Source organism: Rattus norvegicus, chromosome 6, assembly GCF_036323735.1.
Source record: "Rattus norvegicus strain BN/NHsdMcwi chromosome 6, GRCr8, whole genome shotgun sequence".
Taxonomy (NCBI): Eukaryota; Metazoa; Chordata; class Mammalia; order Rodentia; family Muridae; genus Rattus; species Rattus norvegicus.
The window spans coordinates 122,534,539-122,553,376 of record NC_086024.1 but is presented as its reverse complement, the minus strand read 5'-3'; the positions used below and the strand labels follow the sequence as shown (position 1 = coordinate 122,553,376).

General features: G+C 38.8%; 1 long non-coding RNA gene across 14 annotated transcripts in view; it reads left to right on the top strand.

Moving 5' to 3' along the window:
* Positions 1-267: 267 nt before the first annotated feature.
* The window catches only part of LOC102550062 (uncharacterized), a 156,002-nt gene continuing 137,431 nt past the window's right edge, over positions 268-18,838 (top strand). For 4 of the 14 annotated variants that reach the window (XR_593141.4, XR_010052793.1, XR_010052792.1 and 1 more), the window contains exons 1-2: positions 276-1,943; positions 13,049-13,140. This is a non-coding gene — a long non-coding RNA (uncharacterized LOC102550062). Of the gene's footprint in view, positions 1,944-12,193; positions 12,261-13,048; positions 13,255-18,838 lie in introns of all 14 variants that reach the window. The other 10 variants (XR_010052794.1, XR_010052789.1, XR_005506182.2 and 7 more) reach the window with 8 other exon arrangements.

Sequence of the window (18,838 nt, the reverse complement as noted above, 5' to 3'; positions counted from 1 at the left end):
GATGGCCTTTGGTGTTTTCCTCTGGCGTCCGAGATGTATGTACAGAGAGCAGTCTCTTCTGGTTTCCCAGGCTTGTCTGCCTCTCTGAAGGTTTAGCTCTCCCTCCCACGGGATTTGGGTGCAGAGAACTGTTTATCCGGTCTGTTTCCTTCAGGTTCTGGTGTGTCTCAGGCAGGGGTCCTGCCGCTCCTGGGCCCTCCCCCACGGGAGCCCAGAGGCCTTATACAGTTTCCTCTTGGGCCAGGGATGTGGGCAGGGGTGAGCAGTGTTGGTGGTCTGTTCCGCTCTGCAGCCTCAGGAGTGCCCACCTGACCAGGCGGTAAGGTCTCTTTCCCATGGGGTCTGGGAGCAGAGAGCTGCTGCGGGCCGGGATCCGCAGGTGTGGGAGAAGCACTTTTTTAAATTAACAATTTTGAGGCAAGGCCTAGACCATTGCTTATGGTGCTATGAGAGAGCAGGGGGTCCTGCCATGTTTAAAAGATCTAGCTGCACAAGCTTTGGTGAGCACACTAGTAAAAAGAAGTCTTCCATGGCCTATGCTTGGGTTACTGCATTCAGGTTCCTTACCTAAGTTTCCTTTGATGTACTATAAACCATAAGCAGAAATAAACCTTTTCCTTCTCCAGTTGATTTTGGTCATCATCGTTCTCAACTATCAGAAAAAGAGAAAGCTAACTTAAACATCGGTATGTACATTTTTATGACTTGATCCTCTTCCCTTTCTTCTGAACTGAAATGTGAGACAGAGTTAAGTGTAAACTAATCTGAATGCAGACCTTCAAAACAAGATACTGAGGTTGAATTTGGTAGAGTTATACAAAGGAAAAGGAAGACAATAGTGTGTGTGTGTGTGTGTGGGTGTGTGTGTGTGTGTGTGTCTGTGTGTGTGAGAGAGAGAGAGAGAGAGACAGAGACAGAGACAGAGACAGAGGCAGAAAAAAACAGATTCATAGAGAAGAGACAAAGAGGACAGAAAGACACCCACATATGTATATGGGGGGGGGAGAGAGAGAGAGAGAGAGAGAGAGAGAGAGAGAGAGAGAGAATTTGAATGTTTTACAGATGGGAAAAATAGTTTCTCTGGACTTGGACTACTGAAAGTTATTAATTGAAAGTTCATCTCTTCAAAAAATCATCCACTCTTTCCTCCAGTTATAGATGAGGAGTTTTCTGAAAGTCACAAATAATGGGGTTATGAGTACCCCACTATTCCCCATTAAAGGAAAGAATCCCTTCTCCCTCTTACTGCTCCTGGTGGTTACATCAAGGCATTCTTGGCTTGTGACTAAAGCACTCCAATCCCTGACTTGTCTCTATTTTATATTCCCTTCCACGATGTATTTTTATAAAGACATGACTGAAGAATTCATAGCTCATATTAATCTAGTGTAATCACATTCCAAGTCACCATCATACAGACCGTTGTTAATAATACCCTTAAGAATGTGGTATCATTCTGAGCTTCTGGGAATTGGGTTTTTACCATATATTCTTGAGACTCAATTGAATTCATGGTTGAAATGTTCTTTTTTCTTGGTTACATTCCCCTAAAGTGCTAACATTCCTTACAGTTACAGTTAAAAGTGTTTCTTCTTTAGTGAAATGATGTTAGATGTGTTTGTATGAGCATGCATTCATGGACGGGCTCTATTTGTATCTGCAGAGTTTGGATCTGGCATCCTCTGTAAAAGTTCATGGGCTAAAGGATTGTTCTGAAGTTCATCACTCTGGAGAACTGTCAGAATCTTCAAAGTGTGGAATCTTTTGGCAGGAAGCTATGAGGTGTGTTCTATAAGGGCATATTATGAGTCACTATCATTCTATCTATGCCACCTAGATACCATAAACTGTACAGCTTTGGTCTACCACACACAGTCAATCATCATGGTACTCAGGCCTCAAAGCACCAGATGAGCCAAATGTGGACCAAGGTCTCCAAAACTGTGAGTTGAAATGAGTCTTCTGCTGTCACTCAAGGAGTAGCCAGTGATTGAGAGCTGACAGAAAGTCATTATACTTTTGGAGTAACCTTAAAGTGTGACAATCTAGACATGGATGGAGCTTCATCATACAGTTATATTGCTCAGGAGACTGACAGAATGATTACCATGTGTTCAAGGTCACCCTGGGACCATTCCAGTCTAAGCATAGTATGAGCCACTTTCTGGAGAAAGAAAGAAAAAGTTGGCCATCCAATATTAGTTCTCATTATCTTTTAACTATTTTATTTTATGTGCACATTTAAATATCCACACACATATTTGTATCATGAGGTCAGAAGTGGAGTTTCAGGTGGCTATCGGATACTGTGTGGGCACAGGGAATGGAATGCTGGTCCTCTGCCAGAGTAACAAGTGTTTTTAACCACTAAGCAAAACTGTCAGGACCCTCATATTATTTTTTAAAAGTGTTAAGAAATCTCAACCTGGAAATGATTAGGGAACAGATCCAACTTTATATGATGTCACCTTTGGCACATATATTTGACATTCAAGTCATTCCCACTTTTGGACATAATGCACAGGAGCTACTAAGGCTCAACTTACCCTTTATTTCATAGGAAGCTCAATATTCAGAGTCAGTCCACAGTTAAACTGTCTTCTACACCTGCTTGTAAGTGGACCATCTTGCCCTATTATCTTTAGTAAATGCTGTGGACTGAATGTATCCTATAATCCCAAATTTTGTTTTGAAACTTTAAAAAGAAACCATCAGAAAATTGATGGTTCTTTGGTGTCAGTCCTTGGGGAGATAGTTATGAGTTTAAATTCCTTGTGATAGAATTCGTGCCTCTTGTGAAGGTGGCTTAAGCCTGTAACTTCTGCACTAGGGATACAGAGGCAGGAGGATCACCATAAGTGAAAGGGCAACTACATAATGATTGTAAGACAGCTTGGGTTATAAGTTGAGGTGCTATATGAAAAAAAAAAACAAATAAACTGTGAACAAACCCAAAAACCCCATAACGTACAAAATCAAAGATTTCCTTTGACTCTTCTGTCCCCCACCCCCACTATCACCTTATTCTTTCACATACAAACACCACAATACAGCCAGAGCATGACAAATACATAGGCGAAAGCTAACAGCAAACCATTGAACTGAGAATGGGGTCCCCATTGGAGGAGTTAGAGAAAGAATTGAAGGAGCTGAAAGGGTTTGCAACCCCATAAGAACAATACCATCCAACCAGAGCTCCCAGGGACTAAACTACTACGCAAAGACTATACATGGACAGACCCATGGCTCCAGCTGCATATGTAGCAGAGGATGGCCTTGTTGGGCAGCAATGGGAGGAGAAGTCCTTGGTCCTGTCAAGGCTGGATGCCCCACCCCCATTGTAGGGGAATGCCTGGGTTGGGAGGCGGGAAGGGGTGGGTTGTTTTGGGGAACACCCTCATAGAAGAAGGGAGAGGGGAGATGAAATAGGGAGTTTTTGTACAGGAAACTGGGAAAGGAAATAATATTTGAAATGTAAATAAAAAATATCTAATAAAAAAAAGAAAAAAAGTTTAAAAACAAAACAGTCATGGTAGGTTGTTGCCATGACTCTGAGGGTATCCTAGGCTACATAGTGAGTTCCAGGTAAACCAGGCAACAATGTCACAGTCTTTAAAAACTAAACAAAAAAACCTACCAATATTTGGGTTTTCAAAGATCATGACAACACAAGAATAAGAACTCTTCTCAAATATAAAGCAATCAAGAAATGAGAAAAACTACTGAGTGGGCTGAAATGAATTTTTTTTTATCCTCAATTGAATACTTACTTGATTTAAAGTATGTAGACGTGACAATGATCTGAGGAAAAATTGCAACTTTTAACAGTATAAAGGATAGATAAATAGCATCGACAGTTATAAATTTAGTGTGGATCAGGATTGCAGGCTCCTTCTGTGCTCTGTGTAAGCTCATTTCCGTCTTACAGATGCCATTTAATTTTTCTGACCTCTCTTAGAACTCTAACGCAGGATAAAAAGAGAGGCACTTCTGCAGTCATAGTCATAATCATTTTAATAAGATTAGTAACAATATTAGCACTTCTACTATTAGATGTATTATAAAGCAACACAACAGCAGGAGAAATAATCCTATTATATATTAAGTGTGATTACGGAGAAGGTGTTCTGTAATATGTTTATGTCTAGACAATGGTAACTATTTTCTGCTTTTGGTACAGTCTTCACCTTATAAGAACTGTTCAGTCACGGATTGTTGAAAGGAAGTGGTCTTATTGATCCTGCTTAGTAAGTACAGAGAGATAATGATTGTTTCATGACGCAAATTTGCCACTAGCAGCCTTGCTCTGCAGGCACTTTTCCTGCCATCCTCCTGCATCCTGTAATGTACCTCACACACTGATGGCACATGGTCCATGAAGCGATCGGTAGGAAAATCTGAGTGGTACAAATGAGTTGTGGTGAGTTATATTCCTCTAAATCAAGAGTCATTTTCTGGAGGTGGATGATTGCATCTCTGTATTCAAGATTGTACAGTAGCTAGCTAGCTAGCTAGATAGATAGATAATGGATACCTTGTGGTCACTTTGCTAAATTGGGAGAGGTTGGGGTTAGCCTGCAGGGGTTGTTTCCTTGCCACCAGGCCACCCCTACTCCTCTAGAACACTCTACATTCTGTCGCTTTTGTACATCTCAAATGTATGGTTAAAGGGTTCCTATGGGAATTTGATTGAGCTGGAAAGGTGAAGGAATCTATACGCATTACTGACTCCTCACTGAAACAACAGGAAGCATAATACCCTGTCTACATCAAACTTTTCCTTTAATTAAATTTATATGTGCATACAAGAAAGACAATATATTGTAGTCAGGCCAGTTTACCATGTAGATGCCTCCTGCTAGTTTTGCTGAGTGGTATTGGGATGGAGTGAATATGTGGTTCTTTTTTTTTTTTTTATGTGCTTGTTCTGAGATTATGCTTCTTTTCACTTTTTATAAATCATTTTATTTGTTTACATTTCAAATGATATACCCTTTCCAAATTAACTCTCCACCAATCCCCTATTCTATCCCCCTCTCTTCTTTGCCTCTATGAGGGTACTCCTCCACCCATTCACCCACTCCTGCCTTACCCTTCTAAAATCTACCTACCCTGGGGCATCAAGCCTCCCTCCCCTCCCATTAATGTCAGATAAGGCCATCTTCTGCTATATACGCATCTGGAGTCCTGGCTCCATCCATGTAGAATCTTTGATTGGTGGTTTAGTCCTTGGAAGCACTGCGTGGTCCAGCTAATTGATATTGTTCATCTTATGGGGTCGAAATTCCCTTCAGCTTCTTCAGTCCTTCCACTAGATCTTCCCCTGGGGTCCCCAGTCTCAGTCCAATAGTTGGCTGTGAGTTTCTGCATCTGTATTGGTCAGGTGCTGGTAGAACCTCTCAGGGAACAGCCGTATCAGACTCCTGTCAGCAAGTGCTTCTTAGCATCAACAATAGTGTTTCTGCAGATGGCGTAGATCTTTAGGTGTGGTGGTCTCTGGATGGCTCTTTTCTTCAGTCTCTGTTCCATTTTTGTCCCTGTCTCTCCATTGGACAGGAACATTTCTGGGTTAAAATTTTTGAGATGTGTGGGTGGCCCTTTACTGGAGGCCATGCCTATCTACTGGAGGTGGTCTCTACCAGTTGTATCTCCCCTTTGTTGAGTATTTCGTCTAAAGTCATCAACATTGGCTCCTAGGAGCCTCTCACTTCCCTGGTGTCTGGGACTTTCTAGTGGCTACCCCCAGTTTCCCACCCCCCTCTGCTACATGTTTCTATTCAATTCCCTGATCTGTATTTCTGTTCTGTCCCTTCCAACATCGGTCCTGCCCCCTTTGTTCCTCCTCCTCTTCCCTCTGTCCCAGGTTCCTCCCTCCCTCCAGTTTCTATGATTATTTTGTTCCACGTTCTCTGTAGGATCGAAGCATCTACACTTTGGTCTTCCTTCTTCTTAAGCTGCACATGGTTTGAGTTGTATTGTGGGCATTCTTGGCTTTTCCTTCTGTTTCTCAGAAAATTGGCAATAGTGTTACCTGAAGATCCAGCTATATCACTACTGGGCATATACCCAAAAGATGCCCCAACACATAACAAGGATACCTGCCTCACTATGTTTATACCAGCCTTATTTATAATAGCCAGAAGCTGGAAACCAACCGGATGTCCCTCAAAGAAGCAATGGATACAGAAAATGTAGTACATTTACACAATGGAGTACTACTTAGCTGTTAAAAAAATGACTTCATGAAAATTTCAGGCAAATGGATGGAACTAGAAAAATATCATCCTGAGTGAGGTAACCCAGGCACAAAAGAGCACACATGATATGTACTCACCGATAAGTGGATTTTAGCTCAAAAGCACAGAATATCCACAATACAACCCACAAACCATATGTAGCTTAAGAAGAAGGAAGACCAAAGTATGCTTATTTTATGGCCCTACGACTACCAAATCCTCCTGGTACATTTCAACACACGACTCTAAGCTAAAAGTAGAATTATAGTGAGGGGGGAATGGCCTTCGTATTAAGGATGTTGTGACAAGATAAGCTAAAGAACAGATTTGGGACATTTAAATTATCACTGTTTGTTCTAAGGCTAGCGGGACTTTGAGAGTTCATGTCTGGAAGAGTCTTGAGCTGAGTAAGCAGCTTTATTGAGAAATTCCCAAGCTCACAGATTTCTCATATAGCAGCCTCCCTTAAAACTTTATTGATGAAACACGTGAGTAGTAACTGACTCATCTGTCCTATTCTTAGCTTTCCATTCCATTTTTACAGAGAGCAAACATATGCACAATTTAATGAATTAATGAATTGAAGGCTGTGGCTTGTTTTTCTTTTTTTTTTTTTAATTCCTCAAGTTTTAACAATGTAAAACTAAAACTTACAAGAGGGTTCAGATTTGGAAGAAAGTTGCAAAGTACAGCCCTGATTTAACAACAGGAGGTGGGTCTTTTGTGTATTATCTCGCACCATGCCGTGACTTTGTAAAAATAGTCAACTAAACAAATGAAATGCACAGCTATTTACTTTTTTGGTGATCTTCAAGGTGATCCTCTGACATTGAGTTTGTCCACAAAAATGTTTGATCTTCTTCCACTCTCAGTGGCTGAATTTTGACGAATTTTCGGTCTCCCTTTCTTAGAAATAAACTTTGGTTCAAAATTATCTTTTCAATTGTTAGTTGCTTTGAGATACAGTTCTTGAACTTTCTTTGTAGCTCAGGTTGATCTTTGAACTTGGTCATCTTCCTGCTTCAGGTTCCTGAGAGCTGGGCCTACAGGTGTGTGTATCACCAAGCTGTTTCTCTGTATACTCTCTCCCTCCATCACCTCCAAACTATCCCCCTGCTCCCATCCTCTCTCTGCCCCTGCTACGCCACAAAATCTATTCTATTTTTCTTCCCAGGGAGATTCATGTTTTTCTCCTACAGCCCTCCTCTTTAGCTAATCTCTCTCTCTCTCTCTCTCTCTCTCTCTCTCTCTCTCTCTCTCTCTCTCTCTCTGTGTGTGTGTGTGTGTGTATGTGTGTGTGGACTATAGCTTATCATTCACTTAAAGGCTAATATGTAGGTGTGGGGGCTCTGAACATGGGCCTTTTTGTTTTGTGTTGGGATGGGAGACATACTAACAAATAAGCTATCTCTTCAACTCCCAGTCTCTTTGGTTTTTGTTTTGTGTTGTTGTTGTTGTTGTTGTTGTTGTTGTCATTTTGGTCCATGGGCTTGCTATGTTATTTTCCTTCCCCTCCTTTCATTGAAACTAGATTTCTTCTTCACATATTATATACTGATTATCTTTCCTTCCCTCTACTCCTCCCCACTTTTCCTCCCCTCTGGATCAACTCCCTTTCTGTCTCTCATCAGAAAAGAACCAGCTTCTAAGAAACACAAATAAAATATAACAAAATAAAATATAATAAGACAAAATAAAATTTATCACATAGAAGTTGGACAAGACAAACCGACAGAAGGAATAGAGCCTAAGAAAAGGCACAGGAATCAGAGATCCACTCATTCGTTCACTCAGGAATCCCATAAAACCGCTCACCTGGAAGCCATAGTATTTATGAGGAGAACTCAGATCAGCCCCATGAAGGCTCTGTGCCTGCTGTTTTAGTCTCTAAGTCTCAGAGATCTAAAGTGATGATACAGCTTTTAGTAAAAATGCTATGAATTTAAAATGTCTATCAGCAGCATATCTTAATTAAACATGTAATTCACTATTTCATTAGCCAATCTAGTTTTTGACGATCCCATTAAGTTGTTTGATCACTGAGTAAATATAAGAAATTTAAAGCTTTCATGTTTAGAAATCTCTTCATAACAAAATAAAATTTATCTTACAGTGTTCTAAAGCTTTATAAACATATAAAACTTGCAATGTATACTTGTATCATATACCATTTTATAACTATTTTTAAGTAATATTAAAAACTAACCCAAAGATTCATTTTGATTATGTAGACATAAGTTCTTATAAAAATATTTGTGAGCTTCTATTTTTAGAAAAAAAATCTTTTTAAGTTTAGTTTTCTTATTTTTCTGGGACTCTGGGAGTATTACATGTATGCAGACACTTAATCGTAACAGGCCTCCTTTGTTTCAGAATTAAGAAAATACTTCACTTCTTCACAAGAGACATCAGTAGTTTTCTTCATTACAGACAGAGGAAGATAAAGCTCCCTGTACCATTGTGCAGGTACAACCCAGGTTCAGGTATAGGCCTCCAAAGCAAGTCCAGCTATGCAGGGGCTTGTGGAATACTTTATAAATTTCCATTAATTATATTCATTTACAATGAGAATAACTAATACATTCAACTTAGATACAATCATATTAATAAACCTGACCACAGAACACATATCAAAAGAAGGAAAAGAGGAGGCACAAAAATACAATCAACGGATAGGTAGTTATGAAGTCACTTCAGATTAACTCCCAGCATCACACATAGACACAGACCATCCATAGGAGCTAAATCTATTTGAATAATGGTAAGGGAACTTAAAACTCAAACACTGTAATTTAAAAATATTAATCTTCTACGTTTAAATCTTAAGTTTTAAATACATTGTCCCAACAGCAAGTTAACTTTGCTCACAGAAACGGTGAACTGAGAAAGCAGATTACTACACCTGTGGGCAATCCAGGGCTTAGACAACACACCAGGAAGCACATATGAGAAATATTGACAAAACTGAAATCAGAACTGGTAATGTCCATCCCAAACACATTTCTATGTTTGCCACAAGTAGAAGAAAATTTAGGAGGAGCCAAAATTCCCTGAAGAAAAATAGCTTGTTGATTGTTGAAAATATGAATTTGGAACTACTAAGAATTTAACAATCTACTAGTTCTAGGCAATGTGTATCATTGAGGAGGAGACAGTTATGCACATGCTACTAAAAATGGTTGAAGACACTGGAATGGGAATAGTTTTATCTTCAAAATATCTTTTTTACAGCAAAAAAAAATCTTCAAGAGTGACTGGAAAGTATCCAGAGCAAATAGCCTTGCCTTTAATCTTCTTTTTGCCATCGTAGCTGTTTCGAATTAACCCTTCTGGAAATTTTTTGCCAACTTAAATTCCATACTAAAAATGCTATGAAATCTGTACAATAAATCAGCTTTTAGTACAGTTAGTTGCAGGGGGAAAAATGAAGTTACTGCCATCAGTGCAGATACTTTTGAATATGGATCATAATGGAATGGCTTTGATTCAGGACAACTGCAAGAGATCCTCAAGAAACATGGAGCAGTGCCCATCCTCACTCAGTCACAGGCCTTCCAGTACAGAAGCATATTCACCCAGACAAAACAGCCCCAAATCTCACACACTTCTGCTTCTTCACTTCAGTGTTGTCTTGTGTTATTCCCTCCCCAGGCTAGGGCTTCTGATGAACAACTGCTATTTGTTTAATCGGATACAGTATCAGCCTAGTGCAAAAAGCGTGCGCCATGTTTCATTCTTATCTCCTTCAACTCCTGACCTTTGTTTGACCTCTATATAGAAATGTCAAAAATTCTTCAGCCAAGTCCTACAAACACCTGCAAAAGTTCTGAGCTTGATTGCAGGCAGCTGGTGTTGATTACAAGGAGTGCTAGCTATTTTATTTTTTTTCCTCTTCCCTCAGACTATCTAACTGGTAGAAATTAGAATTGAAGGAGACCAGTTGAGTCACATCCATTCTTGCCATATAGTTTCTGAATGCATGTACAAGTTGTTGTATTCAAAGGATGGAATTCCAGCCTTTGGAGGGCTGGGGAGAGGGAGTTGAAGTGGAAGCCTCTCTTGTATTTAAAGGCAACTGTAGGGAGTGCTCTTTTCATTAGCATAACCTTTCCATTGCTAAATTTATCCCAATCTTTCCTCTTTAGATCTCTTCTGATATCAAGCATTTCTCCTACTCTGAATGTTATGCTAGGTTCTTTTGCTCTTTGTAAACATGAGCAGAGGCAACCTTATTCTAAAAACCCAAAGTGTGAAATGCTTTAATATCTGATACTTTTTTACAAATTGTCAAGATAGCTTAAATGGAAAATTCCACAGCATGAAAATTCATTTCATTCACAAAATGGTTTAAAATATAGCATAAAATTACCTCCAGGCTATGAGTAAGAGGTATATAGAAAACATAAACGTCATAATGCTTCCACCTATGCCTCATCCTAAGGATACCTTCTTATATGTCTGCAAATATTTTAACATTTTGAACAATCTGAAATCCTAACATTTATGGTCCTTATAATTTCAGACAAAGGATGCTCAAGCTGTATTATTTTTCCATTCAACATAATTATAGTGACACGGGAAGATGGACTTTTTTTTTACAAACATGGGTATTTTGATTTCTGTTATTCTTTGCCTCAGGAGAAAAATGTGACCCCTCCTATGGGATGAATTTGTAACTCACCCAAATTCATAATAAGTATAAAACAGGATAATCAGAGCCACTCTGAACCTCTTAAAGTTTAGAGTCTTCTGGGTAGGTAGTTCCTAGCACCAGTTACTCTAATTTTTTATGGCCTTTTCTAGACAGTAGACCGTGGTGGCACGGTCAAAGCAGGATTCTCTGGCTCTCCTGAAGTGCCTGTCTCCCACAATGTTAGTCACTTCTCTGTTTGACTATGTCTTTGATTTTCTTCTGATATTTTTCTCATTAATGAAAGTCCTGTTCTGTACTATGAAGTTTTTGGAGAATATTTTCTTGTCTGTGTATCACAGCAATGACTTAATTTCTATGCTGTTTATAGTGATCAGGGACGTTTTGGCTTCTCCACATCCTCACAGCATGGAAACCTTTCAGAGAGCTCTGGATAAAATTGCTTAGCTGCCCTACAACAGACTTCTTAGAGAACAAAACCAGAACAGAGTGTTCACATAAAACTGCTAGAATGGATGATGATCATATTTAACACTAGATGGTAGACTTCATTTCACTTTGCAAACAACTAAATAAACCTTTCAACATTTCATTAAATAGATAAATAAATATTATTATCACAGCATGCTGTTCCATAGAGAGGAAAAAACTTTAACTGCAGTACGTAGAGGATCTCAGAATAGTTATACTTACTCCCATGCCTCTCTGCAAGCATGACTCCAACTACCTGTTTCCATTTCTTCAAGGGAACAAATTAATTGGTACCAGCACTGGCCACTGCTAAAGTACAGTCAGAACCACTTATAGTTACTGAGAGATGGGAGCCTGGGAATCTTCCTTCATAGGATTGGCAAGATAAAGACAAATAAATAAGCATGTTAAATCAATGAAGAAGGGAACTAAGGAGCTCTTCTCAGAAAGCTAGATCCCCCTAGGCTATCATTCACAGGCAGGCGGCAGTCAAGCAAGCTGTCCCCAAAGCCTGGTGGAAGATGGCTGGTTATTCACGCTTGGTAAATTTCAGAGGTTGCAACCTCTTCAACAGTGAGAAACATTGGTGTATCATTTATATATTTTATTATATCCTTGGAGGTATGCAGAGTCCATGCCTGCCAGTACCAGCCTTGGGGAAAAAATTAACATGTAAGCATTACTTGCTTCATTTCCTGCTGTACTTTCCTTTGTGAGCAAATATTTCTTCTTTCCCCTTCAAAAAAAATGGCATATGATTCTTGGCTATTTAAGTACAGCTTGCCTGTAAATGATAGCATGGCACCAATTAGATAGTCTGTTCTTTTTTTGGAAGGTATAAGAAAAATCAATTGTCATTCATGCCTGCATGTAATTTGGAAGTCTGTAGATGAACAGTCATGGTAAGTAGTGTGTATGTAATTGTTTCACTAACCTATTAAATTTATCTTGGGGTTAGGGGAATAAGGTGAATGAATTTTGATAGGATGACCAAAATGATATGTCTGAAGTAGGACTATAGAGGTGGGACCCAAAAAAATTTAGGGATCACTGTCACCATCACCAATGTCTGTAGCATGTTTTCATTAGTACTTACACTGTCACCATCATTTGGTAATGTTATAATTTAAGAAGTTCATTCTTAGAGACACTGGTCACAAACCTGGATGAAGGAAATCTTCAATATTCACCTACTTTAATTTCTGAAAAACGTATCCAACTATAGTCATTGTAGAACAATGGGTCCTAGAGTTTGGAAATGATAATATGATGGTAAGACAGACTTTAACCAAAAACCTTGAAAGGAAGACAGAATGATTTTTACCAGAAAAAGTTGGGTCTAAGGAATGATGGATTCCTTAGAGTTTAAAAAGTTTTTGATTCCAGAAATAGAGAGAAACTTTACGAAGAGGCACTTGAGAAAATGGAGGCTTCAAAGTCTCACGAACTTTCAAGTACATCCTAGAAACAGGGAGGAGGGTGGCAGAGTGGAGGGCAAAGGCATCTGTGGGTAAGTAAGGTGGAGGTCGGATGCTTAGGATACCTGCCTCCATTAGGATGGTGGCCAAAGAGCAACAAAAAGCACAGTGGGAGAATTATCAGGCTGTTTGCTCTTCAGAGCATGGTGAGCACCAGAGCTCACTGTACTCTCTGAAATGTGTGATTTCTGTCACTACTGTATCTCCCACAGAACCACGGAGAGGGAAATGGAAGAGACCGAGTTGCTGAAAATTTCCCAAAGATCCACAAATTTGCCAAAGTGAAGGATCCAGGACTATCCAGGTTGTCAAACTATCTTTCTTCTTAGAAAAGAAAAAAGAAAGGAGGTTTGAGAGCGTAGCTTATAAGACATTGGAGTTTACAGTAGCCGGTGGATGCTTGGGATAAATGATATTTGTGAGTCATTCATTCTTCTTTATTTGTTTGAATTCCTTTTCAAATGCATTTTAAAAAGATTTCTGTGTCAGAGAAGGAGAGGGGGAGAGGGGGAGAGGGGGAGAGGGGGAGAGGGGGAGAGGGGGAGAGGGGGAGAGGGGGAGAGGGGGAGAGGGGGAGAGGGGGAGAGGGGGAGAGGGGGAGAGGGGGAGAGGGGGAGAGGGGGAGAGGAAGATAGAGAAAGAGGGAGAGAGGGAGAGAGGGAGGGAGAGAGGGAGAGAGGGAGGAAGAGAGGGAGAGAAAGAGACTAAAAGAGCAAGAGGTTTCCTGGGAGATGCTGGGGAAGGAGGAGAGAGTTTATATGGATCACATGCACGTAGGTGCTCACAGAGGCTAGAAAATGGTTCCAGAGTTCCAGGAATGAACTGGCACTGATCCACTTGGTGTGGGTGCTAGAAATGGAACCAGGGTTCTTCCGTAAAAGCACTGAGTATTCTCAAATGCTGAGCTGACTCTCCAACCTCTAAATGATATTTTGAATGAAACAAGTATAATGAGATCCTAAAAGATAACCAATCTGGATCTGCACTTGTAATGTTTGAGACCGGAAAGTAGGTCAAAGTTACTGTTAATAACTTCCCACAATATTTACAATGGCTGTTTAGGATTTTCATCGTGTTGATCAAAATATTCCTTGTGGATCAATGTTCTAGTATCCAGTAATTCCTTCTCTCTTGCATTTTATTATTTTATAAGCATAATGATTTGTAACAATTTTATTTTGTGTGTGTGTACCACATTTTCAAAAGAAGGAATCAAGACCCAGGGGCAGTAGTTGAAACTTATCTAAGTTTTTATGAAAGTCTCAAGTAATTTCAACAAACCAAGGGTAGTGTTAGCGTAGAGCTATATCAGGAATTTAATGAGTATGCTCTTAATTGTCATACTTTGAAAATTCTGCGGAATTCAATTCAGAGTTAAGATATCAGTCAGTAAATAACAAAAGAGGTTCTGAAGTATGGTAAAGACCATTGAAATTTAACAAATATAAAAACTTAAAAGTAGTCCAGTAGTTAAATGACAAGCTTTGAGATAGGAAACGAAATTAGGGAAAATGAAGTACAATTGAGATTCTTGCATGATTGAAACTCAACAGACAAATACCCCAGGGAATGAATAATTATGTGACTTTAAACTCGGACAGTGGCTTGGTGTGACTTCATCATTACCTAGACAGGTATGAAAATGGTTCCAAGACAATGAGAAAGTTGATATATAACAGTAGAATTGATCAGTAGTAAAATCTGTAGTACAGCAGTGGGAATTAACCATACTTATCTATGAACTACTAATTATACCATAAATGCTCTATGATTTAAACTGTAGCATATTCTATTGGCAGGGGAGACAGAGATAACACGGAATTAACTGCTCATACAAGGCATATTGTTAATCAGCTTTAGTCATTTCCAAATGGTTTTCGACTTTCTAATTCCATACCTGTATTCTTTCCAACCATAATAACCTTACTTTCTATACTACAGCAGGGCTTTGAATCAATCAGTCTGTTTAAATATACCCAAAGCCCCTTACCATGACCCTATTATTTCTTATTGAATTGAATTGAATAGAATATGGGTCATCTTTGCACCATACATCAAGAGGCCTACTTATTGAAGTTCAAAGAGGACCTGGCTCCCGAGGAGTGTGCCTTGAAGATATCTAACAGTACAGGTCATGGAGGAGATGGCCTCAGAGGAAGGACTCCAGGACAGAAAGTGCTCTACACAGATCAAAGCTCACACCTCAGCCAGCTTGCATTGCCACATTTACTAAATTGTCTAGTGTATATTTTACCCTTGAGGTATATCTGTTTTCTGTAAGCAATAGTATATTTGCTTTTGTTTTTGACAGATCATGTGTTTCTTTAAGAGTTAATTTTGTCTAACCTAAAATGATTAAGATTTAACTAATATTTAAGAAATTATTGCAGTGTAAAGCTTGGAAAAGGGCAAGTAGACTTTTCCCTGTAGAAGGGAATCTGAGAACATTTCTACAGAGTCAACTTGATGATGACTGAATCAGGGCACAATGTTTCATACTCTTAATAAATCCTCTTAGAGCTTCTTATGTGTATTGAAATGAAAATTCTGTAGACCATATGCTTAAAACCCTCTGCACCATTAATGTCTCATGTTTTTATTTTTGTTTTTGTTTTTATTATTTTTTTTAGCCTAGAGTTGCCCCTGTGTTTGTACAGATGCTACTGACCTATTGAAATGACCACTAGAGTGGTGGTTGTATAAAGTGTCTCGCCCTTCAGATGTATCTAACCATTACCCTTTAGTGTCACTTAAAGTTTTCCCATGATTTCTCTGAGTACTGAACACTATTTTTAGTGTCTGCTTTGGTTCAGTTTGAACCATTTAGACAACAATCCACCTAGCAAGCTATTGTATATAGATTATGTATTGTCCCATCAGTGTTCTTTCTGGTATTGTAGGGGGGGTATTTTGATCCTTTGGTTATAAGGGCATTGCTCAGAACAACCATTGTAAAGTTATGTCTGCTCTACCTTGAATAGGAAGTTATACTGCCATTTTCAATAGTGAATTAATTGTGAATTGACTACTTCATAGCTTGTGACATGCTACTTTACCATATCTCTCTATAAAATTATCATTAGAGCAAAAGAGAGTTAAATTATGTTTCTTCTATTCAACCCTTACCACCAATGCCTTCTTTTCATACTATCACTGGCCTCTAAAAATTCTTTCTGCAGAAACCAATATCTAGGACCTCAACTTTTCACTCACTATAGCAGCCTTCTTGGTGAAAGAGAGCTTTGCTGTTGCTGTTTCTCTGCTTGGAATATTTTTCTTCCCTTCCACTTACATGATATTCCTCCTCAAACACACCCTTAAGAATGAGACCTTTCAAAGTCCTATTTTGAACATCAACCCAATATATTCTTGCCCCACCTCATTATAATCCTACTTATTGTTTCCTGGAACACTTATCAATCGGAATGTTACATATTTATTTGCTTCCTTTTTTGTAACCTTAATGAGGGATGATAGAAGTGAACGGTGGTCAATAGAGGGTTGATAGACTGACTGCAATACCGGCATCGCTCATCAAATTAGTAATGAGAAAGGAAAGCAGTCTTGACAGCTGTCAGCTGTCAGCTGGAACAAGCTACAAGGGCTTGGCTTTTCTACTGTTGAATATAAAGTGTTTAATAAAGTATAACCACACAAAGTCATTTGGACATCGAGTTAGAGTGAAACAAGATGCAGACCTGTTACTAGTTATGTCTGAGCAAAGGAAGAATGTGAATGCTATGCAAAGCAAAAGAGTACATATGTTCCCCCTTCCATCTAACGGTTTTAACCACTGTTTCTTCCCCATGACAGCTTTTAGTTCTGCTCCACTTCTTTTCCTACTAGCAATAAATCTTTTAGATAACACACCTCTTGTATTTAGAATCCCCTTCTTTTTCATTCATGTCCTGCTGGTCGATGGTGCTTCTTTCTGATGGGCAAATGTTTCTCCTTATTTGTTCATGTGGAACTCTTTAAAAATGTTTAGAGTCAGATTTTACACTTATCCTTTTTATCTTGTGTGTTCATATGTGTGTGTGTCTGAATACACACAGACACCTACGCTACAGCAAAAATGACACCTTGGGTGACAGTTTTCAACTTTGGCCTTTGTTTGAGGCAGGATCTTCTGTTGTTGATCAATGTAGTATATGACCTGAGAGTTGTAAGCTGAACTATCCTTTTTCTTCCCCAAGTTGTTTTTCCTCATAGTGACTTAGAACAGCAATAGGAAACTGTAACAGAAGACAACAGCAGTCTTTGGTAGGCGAGTGTAGGTACATTGTGACTTTTATCTGCCCTAGATGAAATACCAAGCTTTCAATTCCTCACAGTTTTCTATTTCCTTGAATCAACACGGAAGCAGTGAAAACTCTTGAGCAATAATTTTCATGGACCATTGAGCTCTGTCAGAACAAGAATAATTTGTAGTTTGTGTGTAATTATCACAAACAGAGCAGCAGTTCATTCTTTTAAAGAATTATAAAGAATCATTTTGGTTTTCTGTGATTAGATATAACTTAATTCTTCTTACTTGTCTTGATCAGGATCCCGAAAATATTTAGCTATTTTGGAAACTTAGTTTAGAAGGTGAAGCTTATCTTCAAAAGGCATTGCTTTAGACACAGGGCAGAGGCCATTATTCTAAATGACATTCCATATGAAGCAACACATCATTTCTGATACCTGTGGTTTTGCTTAGAACTTTTATCACCTGAAATGACCTCTCAGTAAAGACTTTTGAAAACTATAAATCTCTGATGTGTATTTGGTTCAGTTACAGAAACATTTAAAGAATTACACTAATACCAGTGTTTTAAAACACCGCATCACTCTGAAAGTGGAGATTTAAAAAATTGAAAAAAAATTAACAGCTTTGACAGAAATTATGTTCAACTGACTGGCATTTCTATAGTTTATCAAAGTTCTACGAAGCGATAGATATTAACTAAAACTTGTTAATACCTATGCAGAATAAACTGCGGGAGCAGTGTCTTCACCCTCTGCTTTCTTCCACCATAGAGGTGGTGGTCTTTCTTAACATCTTTAAAAGACAATGCTTCATTTTTGAGAATTTCATACAGTGTATTTTTCATATTCCACACCATCTCCCCACCTCTCATACCTACCTTTTCTTTCCACCCATCAAACTTTGTTCTCTCTCTCTCTCTCTCTCTCTCTCTCTCTCTCTCTCTCTCTCTCTCTCTCCCTCTCTGTATTTAAAATTATTTCTGTTATTTTTGAGACTATAATTACATCATTTATTCCTTCCATTTCCCCCTTCCAAGACCTTGACTTATCTCTCCATGCTCACTGCCTCTTTTTTCATTAATTGTTACATGCATAAATAAATATTTACTTGGTGATAGATAATTGTGGTGGATGTGCATGCATTCACACCTTGATGTATGCTTCAAGGCTGTTAATATTTGGAAAATCCCAAAAGTATTTCAAAATACAGAGTTTGATCAAAATCATTAAATACTCTTATATAACAACAGAGTTTGCTCATATGTATAGTAGTTGTTAAAAGTAGGCAACGTTTGTGTTGGTATTGAGCTAAAAAAAACTTTGGGGTGCTCATGGCAAAACTATGCCTCACTTGTAGTGGAATGTGTTATCTACTGGGTGAACTGTTGCTGTTTCTTCACCCAGATTTCTGTTTTAGAACAATTAGTGGAACTCTAAAATTATGTTTGGGACTAGGAATCATCTTATTTTTGAATTGCTGTGACCCAGTCACAGGGCAGAAACAACCTAGGGGAGAGGAGGTTTCTTTTCATTTCTAGTTTCAGCAGGATATCAGTTCCTCATAGTGTGGAGGGACAGCGAAACTTTTGGCTATAGGAGTGTATGTCAGAATCTATTCAGATTAAGATGTACCAGGAAGCCAAAGAAGTTAAGTATGAACCAGGGACTGGTATAATCTTCAAAGACCTTCTCGTAGTGACCTACTTATTGACTTTCATGCTCCACCTAATAGTGGTTCTCTTACCTTCAAA